We start from the raw sequence: 10,752 nt of genomic DNA, 5'->3' as shown, positions 1-10,752 counted from the left end.
CATTTTTGATGTGAATGTCGGATGCTTAAGGAGTATATTATTTTTCGAAGGAATAAAATTGATTAGGAGAACTTGAGAACATAGGACAAAGTTGATCGATTGGTTGATAATGTGGCCCATTTGTTTTTTCTATTGTACGTACATAATGTACAAAAAGATGAGCAAGTTAAGAGAAGATAATTAGGTTTTATTATGGATGAGGTTTTTGCATTCCTCAACTCCATTAAAAAATTTTATGATGTAATCAATTTTGTTGAAATAAGTATTGGATGAATCTACATTTTTTGATTTTGAATGTAAAGGTAAAAAAGTGATAGTTTATTAATATTAAAACTTGGGCCTCACACAGTCACATGTACACCTCCCTTAATTATGTTTATTAGTTTAAGACAGATTGCTGGCATTACTATTGATTGAAGCAACTACAATTATAAATAGATTCATTTATGTATATTATCATTCATTACTCTTGTTTTACGTAGAAATTTAGCCTTTAAAATCAGCTTCTTGAATTTGGAAAGCATGAAGAACTCAGCTTTGGTCTCTATCCTTTTAATCTTGTGCTTTCTTCTCTCATCAGGTAACTTAAATCTTCTAATAAATACAGTATTTAATTACTTTTTGTTGCATGGTACTCCGTATTTTGTACTCTCTCCGACTTTTTTATTTATTTATTTTTTTAAAAAAAATGTTAAATTGGGTAGAACAAAAAAGATTATATTGAAGGGAGTATGATGTTCTTTAACCAACAATCTATATTTGTCCATTTATGTACTCCGTAAAATGGAAAGAAAACATTCGTTGGTAAAAGACAAAGTTACTTCCTTATTTCTACTCCGTAATTTATTTTGCTTTCTTTTATTACTACTCGTAGTTTTTTTTGTTTTTTTTTTTATTTTATTTTTTTTATTTGTGTCTTTCTATTTTTGCCACTCGCAAATTTAATTTAAGTACTACGTATTTTTTTATTTTTTTATTTTTTTAAGTATCTAAAGTTAAGGTCTCGTATTGTATTTCATTCAACTTGACCTTTTTTTTTAATTTTTTATTTATTTTTTACTCCGTATTTTTTTTTTTAATTGTACCAAAATCAATACATCAAATCTTATCAAAGATTTTAAATTCATGTTTAACTCAAATTCAGGCTTATTATAGACTACTATAGTAATATTTCATCTCATAATTAAGCATATATGATTCATAAGAATCATAACTCAATAAATTTGTACATTTTGGCATTATTATTGTATTTCTCTAAAAAGGCTTTATTTATTTATTTGACTGGGAAATTCAGAAACAAGAGGTAGCATGAGCATGCCATGTGGATTTATAGGCAAATGCACCCCAAATGCTTGCAAGAAAGTATGCGAAGGAATTGGATCAAAAACACCTATTTGCATCTCTACTACTAATTGTTGCTGCCTTAGTGATCAACCAACAGCTTTGCACTATCTTTTTTATAAGCAACAAAAACTTCAAGGGAACTAATTAATTAGCCTCTTTCTACTCTTAATGTTTCCTTTTACGCGCTTATTGTATGTATTCTTGTAATTTTAATCTACTCCATTCGAATTTAATTGTCCAAGGTTAACCTCGATATTAATTTTGGACGGAGAAAGTACTACAGTATTTAAATCTGACCCCTTTTAATTGTAAAGTTTTGATAAACGTCAAAGTTGCATTTTATTGGGGTTTGGTCTGTAATAATATAATACAAAGTTGCTTGCTTTTACATTCATTGAATGGTACGATACTGAGTTACTTCAACACCTTGATAATATTTCTCTTATTGGAATAATTTCTTAATACAAGTATATCTTTTAGTAAACCTGAAGCATCTCCCTCTATGTCCAATTGTTCTTAGTTGCCAAATTGGCATATTTTACTGGTTTAGGCTAAGAACAATTATTAATAAACCCATTTTATATGTAATTTGCTTAATTAGCAAGAAAGAAAAACTCGAAATTGAAAGACGGTATCATCATTTATGCACTACTTAGGTTTTTATGCATCTATCTTTAATCGGGTAATTTACATCCAGTTATTCACACAAAATGACACTATGAATGAAATAAGCACGTCTAATATAGATTCCCGGAAGCCACCCAACTACTAGGATTTAATTTGGGAATACATACATCCAGAGTTACAATAGACAATAGACATGTCGCACATTCCATATTAACCCAGCAAGCCTTATAACACTTCTAAACAAGCTTGGGTTGCAATCACAAAACTATAGTCGTTTGATCAACTCACACCAGAGGTAGCAAGAGCCACATTGTACTTGTGGATTTGTGGATTCATAGGCATATGTACAATGGAAGCCTGCGAGAAAATATGCAGTAGCGCGATCACCCAAATGTATCTGAGACACTAACTGTTGGCCTGTTGCTGCCTTAATTGTCAATAGCTTCCTATCAAATGGTTGCATGCTACTCTGTTTTCTAAGCAAGAGAAGCATCCATAAAATAACTTCTCCCAGCTCTGAATATATTTCTTATATTTATGAAGTAATTTGCTGTAAAGTTGTTCAAACATCAAGTTTGCTAGCTATAACAGCCTTTGTTTTGGTTTTTGGATTCTTTTTTTTTTTTTATCGTAACTTGCTACTCCAAGTTCTCCAACCTCAGACTTATTGACAGTAGTAAGCTGAAAGCCAGCCCGGCTGTCATCTGACATTTTTTAATCTTTAACAAGCATTTGAAGTAAGAATTGAAAACACAATTGAAGTAATCCAAATCTACAAAATATAAACTAAAAATAAGGGAACATTTCTATAGTTCTATATTTAATCTTCAATATCTATTCTTATGCCCTAGTTGCCATTTGATGCCTTGTTCTTGAGATCAAGATAGAAATCGGCTCAATCAGTGATAATGTATAAGGTATGATACAATTGCGGGTAATCCCTTGTCCCAAGACTCCAGGAGTAACCATGTAATCTGGACATTTGAGTTCTGGACCCTGAAGTACGAAAAAGGCAGCATTAGGCTTGCTAATACAGAGAGCTGTAGCAAAAGATCTACAACATATCCATTCTAACTTTATAGTCCACCTTGCTAATTTTGATCTACTTATTATATTGTACTTTTTGGTTAATAAAATATGCTTAAAAAATTAACCCTTTCTTTTCCCACTGCAATTTTTAGGTTAGTTTGCTTACACCCCCTAAGCAATTGACAATATCTCTGAGACTTGTTTATGTTTCAGCAGCAAAGAGAAAGGCGGGAAGAGTTGTGGTTTCACAGCGCAATTATTCAAAATACATAGAAGTTCATAACTGCCTATCTTACGGAGAAAAATCTAACTCTACAAACCCAAACACCTCAAACAAATAAATAAATTTGACAATTGACAATTGATAAATACATGGTATATGATACTAGTTGTTAGAAATAATCTATGGAGAACAATGGCAAAACAACATTCCAGCAAATATAAAAATGCTAGCCTTTCCTAGCAACACCAATGCTGCAGAATTAACATTCATTCAATCAAGTATAATAAAACAACAGTTGCTGATTGAACACTCAGCTGGTAACAATATCAGATAATTTCAGATGCGTATGCAAGAGTCCGAAGGCAGAACAAAGAATGAACAGACTTAATGATTTAAAGCACTCTTCAAGCATGTCACACAACTGTGAGTAGCAATATACCCCTTCGCTCACCCCGACCCCCCCCCCCCCCCCCCCTCTTCAATAGGTCTTCTAAGTTCTTGACTTTAATTATTCCAACATTTTGCTTAAGACATTCTTTAATGGGGATGGCAACACAGACACCAATCTGCTTCATCATTTAAATAGGCCCAATTGACTACATTTGCTCAAAATGTAAAGATGTTTATATTGGGGGATTGGTACTAGGATGCTTGCATTTAAAACACTTGCAATTTGTTACTAGGATGCTTAATGCTACTATCGTCTATAATCATAATGATAGTGCCCTTACATGGTAATTGTGGAATGGACTTTGTCAGGTTGGGGCAAGAATGTTTTTCTCTGGATTGTGTTCCACAGCTCACTCTTCTTTTCTTCCTGGAAACAAAATCACACTCTAAGATATTCACTCCATGCTAATGCTTACAATAACAAACCATCGACAGCCAAGCCAAATCGGCAAGAACTTACTGATTTTTACTAAGTTGTTTAGCTAATTATGAACATCATAGGAGCTTCGAAGATCTAGTAAAATTATACTTTTTTCTTTGACAAAATTTTTTAATTTCTAAATTGAAATGTGAAAACCTCGATTTGGACCTGAGGAAAGGGCAATGCAATGAGATGATAATTAATCTTGTTTATCAGCCGCTATAATGTCATCTAAAGTTTATCTTATGTGAATAGTGCAGCTATTAGCCAGTACTAAAGTAAAAGACAAACTTATTGCATCATCTTATAGTTATTAAACAGATTATTTCCAGCACAGAACATAGGAATAAACAAAGATATAATCCGAAAAGAAGTAAGTGCTAGGAACTGACTTCATTAAAACACTAAAAATGGCAGTAAAACAGAAGAATTATGGCAGAAATTAAGAATGAAGATGATGTTTATAGTATTAAGATGAGAATTACAGCTAATTGAACGATAATCCCACTTTTGAGAGGTGGAATCTCTCCTAATATGAGCTTTCGAGAGGCTCACTCTTTCCCAATAACAAACCTCACAATATTAAACATGTCCTTATTCCTCCTAATGAGGTCTATTTACAGAAATCTCTCCTAACAAACCTCTAGCTTATTCCCTTAGTCACTACTAATAGACTATGACTAACATACCCTTCCCCTTAATATTGATTCCTTGCAGTAAGATGAAGGGAGAGGGAAGATAATGTGACAAAATAACACCTACTCTAAAGGAAAGACAAGAAGAAATATCAGAGGTGGATTTACACTGCAAACTACAGGGAAAATTTGAGCAATTACAAATTTACAAAGAAGATAAGCTCATTGGGTTTTAAGCTGTTGCGAGAAAGTAGAGGAATAAAACCATATTGCAAAAACATAAATTTCAAGTATAAGAGACATACCAAAGTGAAAATGTAACAGAGATGAAAACAAGTGATACACTGCTCAGATTGATATCCAATGCCGTTGCAAGAGCCGTAGGGAAAACTGTAAAATCCAAAGGCAATCTGTAGCATTAGTTATCAGATAAGTCAATGCTAACAGTCCAATAGTAACACTAAAAGGTTTGGACCGAAATTGGATTAAGGAAAGCCTAATCTATTCCATCCCATGTACATGCCTATATATGGCAATTAGCATCTTACAAAACACATACTTCATACTTAGTACAGAGGCTTTTGACCAAATTAAAGCCATAGTTAACATTTTTGCTAAATAACTTATTCACTAAGTATGTTGGAAGCTGGAACTAGAAAAGCTAATTTGCAAAGTATTATTAGAAGCGCAATACAAATTCAGCATTTAAAAGGCTTATATTGGAGAATGTTAAACTCCATGCAATCTTTTCATAGCATTTTCAATCAACATATACCCTCATATGTTATTATATATTTCCAAAATGCTACTCCTTATTAAATTGCTGACTAGGAGCTGCTAGTTTACCAAAATCTTCAACTAAATTGCTAGAGCTAACAGCTACAAGTAAAACATCAGGTTTGTCTCAGACACGAGAGAATTAATCAGCAAATGAAAATCTCATATCTGTTTTTGAACAAGTTTAGAAATAATTAAGCATTGAATACAGGAAATGCATATTTTCAAACTATAAAAAAAATTATTTAAAGAAATAAAAAACATAAACAAGCAAATGGAATAAATTTCCCTTCATCCCAAGGATATTTTGATTATGAATTGTGATTGGCAGAGGACAAGTAAATTCATCAACCTATTTAAAAGGTCTGTTCTTTCAAGGAACAGTTTGATTACAACCTGGGGCCAAATTTTTGCAAAGACCAAACTGGTTTGTGGTGGCGCTCGGGGGTTTACCAGACAAGTTCAAAAATAGAACACTAAGTTGAAAAGGTTCATACATAATAGTAACTTACAGAATCAACCAAATCATATCATTGATCGTTCTTCCAATATGCTGCAAAATAGCCACTGCCAGATATACACTAAGTCAGTTCAAAGCCATTCCATAAGTGCAGTCCCTAGCCTAGCAACCCAAACAAAGTCAATTTTAATAAAGACATAACAAAGGGCTTTATCAGTTGTCTATATTAAACCAATGAACCTGACTTACCACCTCAGCTTCATCTAACCGGCATATTCAAGAAAAAATTTCAATTGTATCTCACCGCTGAGATATAGCAAGTTCCTGTTGTTTATAGGGAAGAAAGAGCATATCCATGCTCACAAAGAGGAGCAATCAATGAGTCTAGATTGGCATAGATTGAATTAGCTTCAGGATGATTCTGGTCACCAGTAACGAAGATATGGACACTATTATTGACCTCAATCCAGCTATAACCAGGATTCTTGTTTATGTTTTGTCCTTTCATAGTCAATCTTAAATCCGACACTGCTTCATATTGACCAGCAGCACCATATATATTTGACATTAATACATAACTTCCACAGTGTTCGGGATCAAGTTCATTTATATGCTTGGCAGCGACTTCAGCAAAAGTAGAATTTCCATGGAGCCTACATGCTGCTAAAAAAGCCCTCCAAACAACAGCATTACTCTCAATAGGCATTGTCAATAACAATTCATAAGCCTCATCAAGCTGCCCTGCCCTACCAAGCATATCAACCACACAGGCATAATGTTCAATAGTAGGAACCACACCATATACAGACTCCATTTGTGAAAGGTATTCACGGCCCTGCCTTAGAAGACCAGCATGACTACAAGCTGACAGAATAGCAATGAATGTCACCTCATCTGGTGCTATTTTTTCAGCACACATAAAATCAAACATAGATAATGCCTTGTTCCCTTGGCCATGCATGCCAAATCCCATGATCATGATATTCCAAGATGCCACATCTCTGAAAATCATCTTGTCAAAAACCATGTATGCATATCTCATACTACCACATTTTACATACACATCCATAAGAGTATTGTTTACAAGCAAGTGGTCAAAATCACTCACAGTTTTACTACTCCCAAGCCCATTGACAATCATGTACCTATGGATTTCCTTAGCATGCAACAGAGCAGCCAGATGAGAACAAGCAGGAAGTACTATTGTAATAGTGACTAAATCGGGTCTAGCACCAGCGTCTAACATCCTGTGGAAAAGTTCCACTGCTCCATGTTGATCACCAGATTGTTCATGAACACTTAAAATTGTATTCCATGAGAATAAGTCCTTTTCTGCCATACACTCAAAGATCTTTGAGGCATCATCAACACATTTGCATTTCCCATACATATCAATCAATGTATTTGAAATTGAAACAACCGATTCATAACCCTTCTTTATAACAAAACCATGCATTGAACGTCCGTTAATAATGTCCACACTCATAGCCAAGGCTGATAAAACCCCTGTAGCGGTGAAGTTATTTGGCAAAGAACAATCTTCATTCATCTTCCTAAATATTTCCAAAGCCATTTCAAATTCCTCAATATGAACATAACCATTGATCATAGCATTCCAAAGCACAACATCCCTCACAAGCAACTCATTGAACACATTATAAGATTCACTCATAGCCCTGAACTTCAAATAGCAGTTGACCAAAGCACTGCCAATAAATACATCTGATTCCAACCCAAACTTAAACAACAAAGCATGAATCTTTTTCACTTCAACAACTTCTGAACAGCCCTTGATTGCACAAGGAAAAGTAAACTTATCTGGCTGCAAACCTTGATGCCTCATATCCACATAAAGCTCAAAACCTTCATCATTTAAATTATTCCCAACAAAACCCGCTATGATTGCATTGTATGTATAAACATTATGAATATCTTTGGATGTCAAAAACACAGACAACGCATAGGACATGTGATCACACTTAGAATACATGTTAATGAGACTCGTAATCGATAAAGGAGAACCCAAAAGATCGTGCCTAAACATCCATGAATGCAGTTCTTTGCCTTTGTACAAGTTGGAGTTCTTAGCAAACATCTGTAAGAAGGAAATACATCCAGGAATAGTCTCAATGTTCGGTTCAAAAGGCTGTAGAGAGGATATTGAGGCAAGCCCAAGAAAGCGAAACCGAGTTCTACTAGCAACAACCACAGAAAACAGATTACTTCTTCCATAAAACATGATACAAACAAAGTAATCCTTCCCTAATCCCTACCAAACTGCTTTCCGGCCTTTCGGGTTTTTTAATCAGGCTCGGCGATGAACATGGGCAAGAGGAGCGGCCGCCAAGATAATAGGTACATTTGCATAATTCAGTCCTAACATTAAAGGGTTATAAACAAAGGTCTGCAACACATTAGCAACCAAGTTTGACTCAAATTAGGCTTGAAATTTCGGATGAAATTCTTGTTGCTTAAGATTATCAATGTAAATTGTAAATAGAATTATTCTAACAACAATTTTGCTGGTTATAATCTAGCATAAGTTCGGTGATTGTAATCAATAGTTCAATAATACACCTTAGAAAAAGTGAATAACCCTAAATTACTGATAAACTAAACCCTAGAATGAAATCAGTAATGAATCATAAAAGATGAAAATCTTATCTGAAAAGCTGTTTGAATGGAGTTGAGAAAGGTCAGAAGTTGCTTCAAAATGTGCTTCAATGGAAGGGAGAGAGAAAAGGGTGCAGCACTGCAGCCGTGCAGCGTAAGAGTCTACTGTGTACATACTTCTAAGGTTTTTTTTTTTTTTTTTTTTTTTTTTTTTTTTTTTTTTTTAATTCCCACTAGTATACTCCAAGTTTTGACTTTTCCAAGCGGTACCACATTTTTTTTTACTTCCGGCTGATACTCCCCTTTTGACTTACTAACTCACGTGATTAGTATGGATAATAAGACGTTAGTAACTTGGTTTATAAAGTTTAATAGCAGCTTAGGTTAATAAAAATTAAAGAGAAAATACGGGTTAATATGTCATATTAACAAGTTACGTTTATATGAGGGTCAAAAGGTCATTTTCACTTATTTACTAAGGGTAAAGTCGTAAAAATGCAAAAGGACTTTAACATCATACTGTTGGCGTTAACTGCTTCCGTATCAACACTCCGTTGCAACACCTATTGTTACTTCGTTCTCCTCACTCTTATGAGTTCTGACTCTCCTCCCTAAGATACTGGCCATACTGCAATTCGAGAGCTTCTTCTCCACAAGTCCGATATGTCGCAATTCGAATCAAATTTCAAATTAATGTGGCGGCTGTTTGATGTGTCTATTTTATATAGTATTTTACCCCTTCCCTTGGTCATAAGTAGTAGTGTTTTTGGCTCTTTAGAGCCACTTTTATTACCAATTGGTGTTTTCTAGTGTTTTCGTAGATTTGGTTGACTTTTGCAGGGATTTATGCTTTTGGAGTATTTTCCCGAGTTATTTTGGAGCAATCACGAACATTGGAGAAGCACGACCAGATTTTATAGCCCAGGGCCGGTTAGAGCCATCGAACCGGTGATTAAGGGCTTGGTATGTGTGATACCGGGGCATTTGGACCGAGTATTCAAGACCCGAAGAGGAAACCCAGATTGGCCCGAAGAATTGGAGCCCAATCGTAGTCCAAATAGTGGCCCAAGAGAGCCGCCCGGCCAAAAAGGCTGGCGCCCGAAGGCGCGCCCGATGATCGGGCGGTGCCTCGCCCGATCGGGCACGTGTTATTGTTAGGAGACGATTAACGTCGTTAAAGTTTGTTTTAGTTTAGGATTCTTACGGAGTATAAATACTTCTCCGTAAAACGAATTTAGTACTTTTCTTTACCTTCTTTTTACTCTTTCTTAAGTTTTCTTTTCTCTTTTCTCTCTCTCCCTTAATTAAAATCTTAGTATTATTTTCTCTCTTGTTTTCTCTCTCTACAACTCTTGGTTTAATCTCAGTTATTTATTCTCTTTCTTTGATCATGTCTCCTCTAATTGTCTTGATTAGTTTAGTTTCTATTATGTGTGAGTAGTTTTATTTCTAGGGTTTATGGGGATCCATAAATAATATGAAGGGGTAATTTATTGTTGTTAATTATCAATGCTAGATTAATTTCCTATTGTTTGATTTAATGCTCTGTGACTAGATTAGGCCTGATCTTTTATGCATGAGTTTGACAATATTGATTCGAGATTCGACAGATGAGAATTAATGCTTAGGTCTAGTTTCAATAGGCAGGTTAATTTATAAATGGTTAAGTCGAGATTCGAGAGATGAGATTTAATACCGGTAGATTAATTCTGTGATTGAAATACGTAGCGAAAGCCCTTTACAATCTGGTTAATTGATGCATTGATGATTGACTATTATTGATTATTGGTATTGCATGATAATTTCTTATTGAATTGTTTTAACGCTTTACAATTGCGGCTTGTAAAAGTATAGCAATATTGAATTGATGAATCGAGCAGATGTTAATTTGATATTAAAGGCTATTTTCAATAGGAACTTAGATCTAGTAAGTTGCGAGAGCCTGTTAGATCTATGTTGGTTAATAAATTGCGAGAGCCTGTTAATCATGTTATTTATGCAATGTCAATGATTGATTATTATGTTTTACCCTGGAGTATTATTTATTGGTGAACCTATGCCCTAAATCCTTTTATATATTGTTTTTCTCCCTATTCTCAATCTTAGTAGTTTAGTTTCTTATTCAAATAAATATTGGTTACTTCATAATCTAGATTATTTTAGTTAATTAGGA

The 10,752-nt window shown here is 34.4% G+C and overlaps 1 pseudogene across 4 annotated transcripts; it reads right to left on the bottom strand.

Moving 5' to 3' along the window:
- Positions 1-2,709: 2,709 nt before the first annotated feature.
- LOC145559904 (pentatricopeptide repeat-containing protein At3g14730 pseudogene) lies at positions 2,710-8,780 on the bottom strand (annotated as a pseudogene). Of its 4 annotated transcripts, none has more exons than XR_014093024.1 (4): positions 6,019-8,780; positions 5,035-5,119; positions 3,955-4,040; positions 2,710-2,967 (listed from the first exon to the last, which is right to left on the bottom strand). The product of XR_014093024.1 is annotated as a pentatricopeptide repeat-containing protein At3g14730 pseudogene, transcript variant X2 (transcript). The 4 variants fall into 4 exon arrangements; XR_014093025.1 differs by lacking the exon at positions 3,955-4,040 and having other exon boundaries at positions 6,019-6,128; positions 6,216-8,780; XR_014093026.1 differs by lacking the exon at positions 3,955-4,040 and having other exon boundaries at positions 6,019-6,073; positions 6,216-8,780.
- Between the last annotated feature and the right edge of the window lie 1,972 nt (positions 8,781-10,752).

The sequence above is a fragment of the Chenopodium album genome, chromosome 9, assembly GCF_948465745.1.
Source record: "Chenopodium album chromosome 9, dcCheAlbu1.1, whole genome shotgun sequence".
NCBI classification, from domain to species: domain Eukaryota; kingdom Viridiplantae; phylum Streptophyta; class Magnoliopsida; order Caryophyllales; family Amaranthaceae; genus Chenopodium; species Chenopodium album.
The sequence above is the reverse complement of the archived record's forward strand: the minus strand, read 5'-3'. Positions and strand labels throughout refer to the sequence as shown.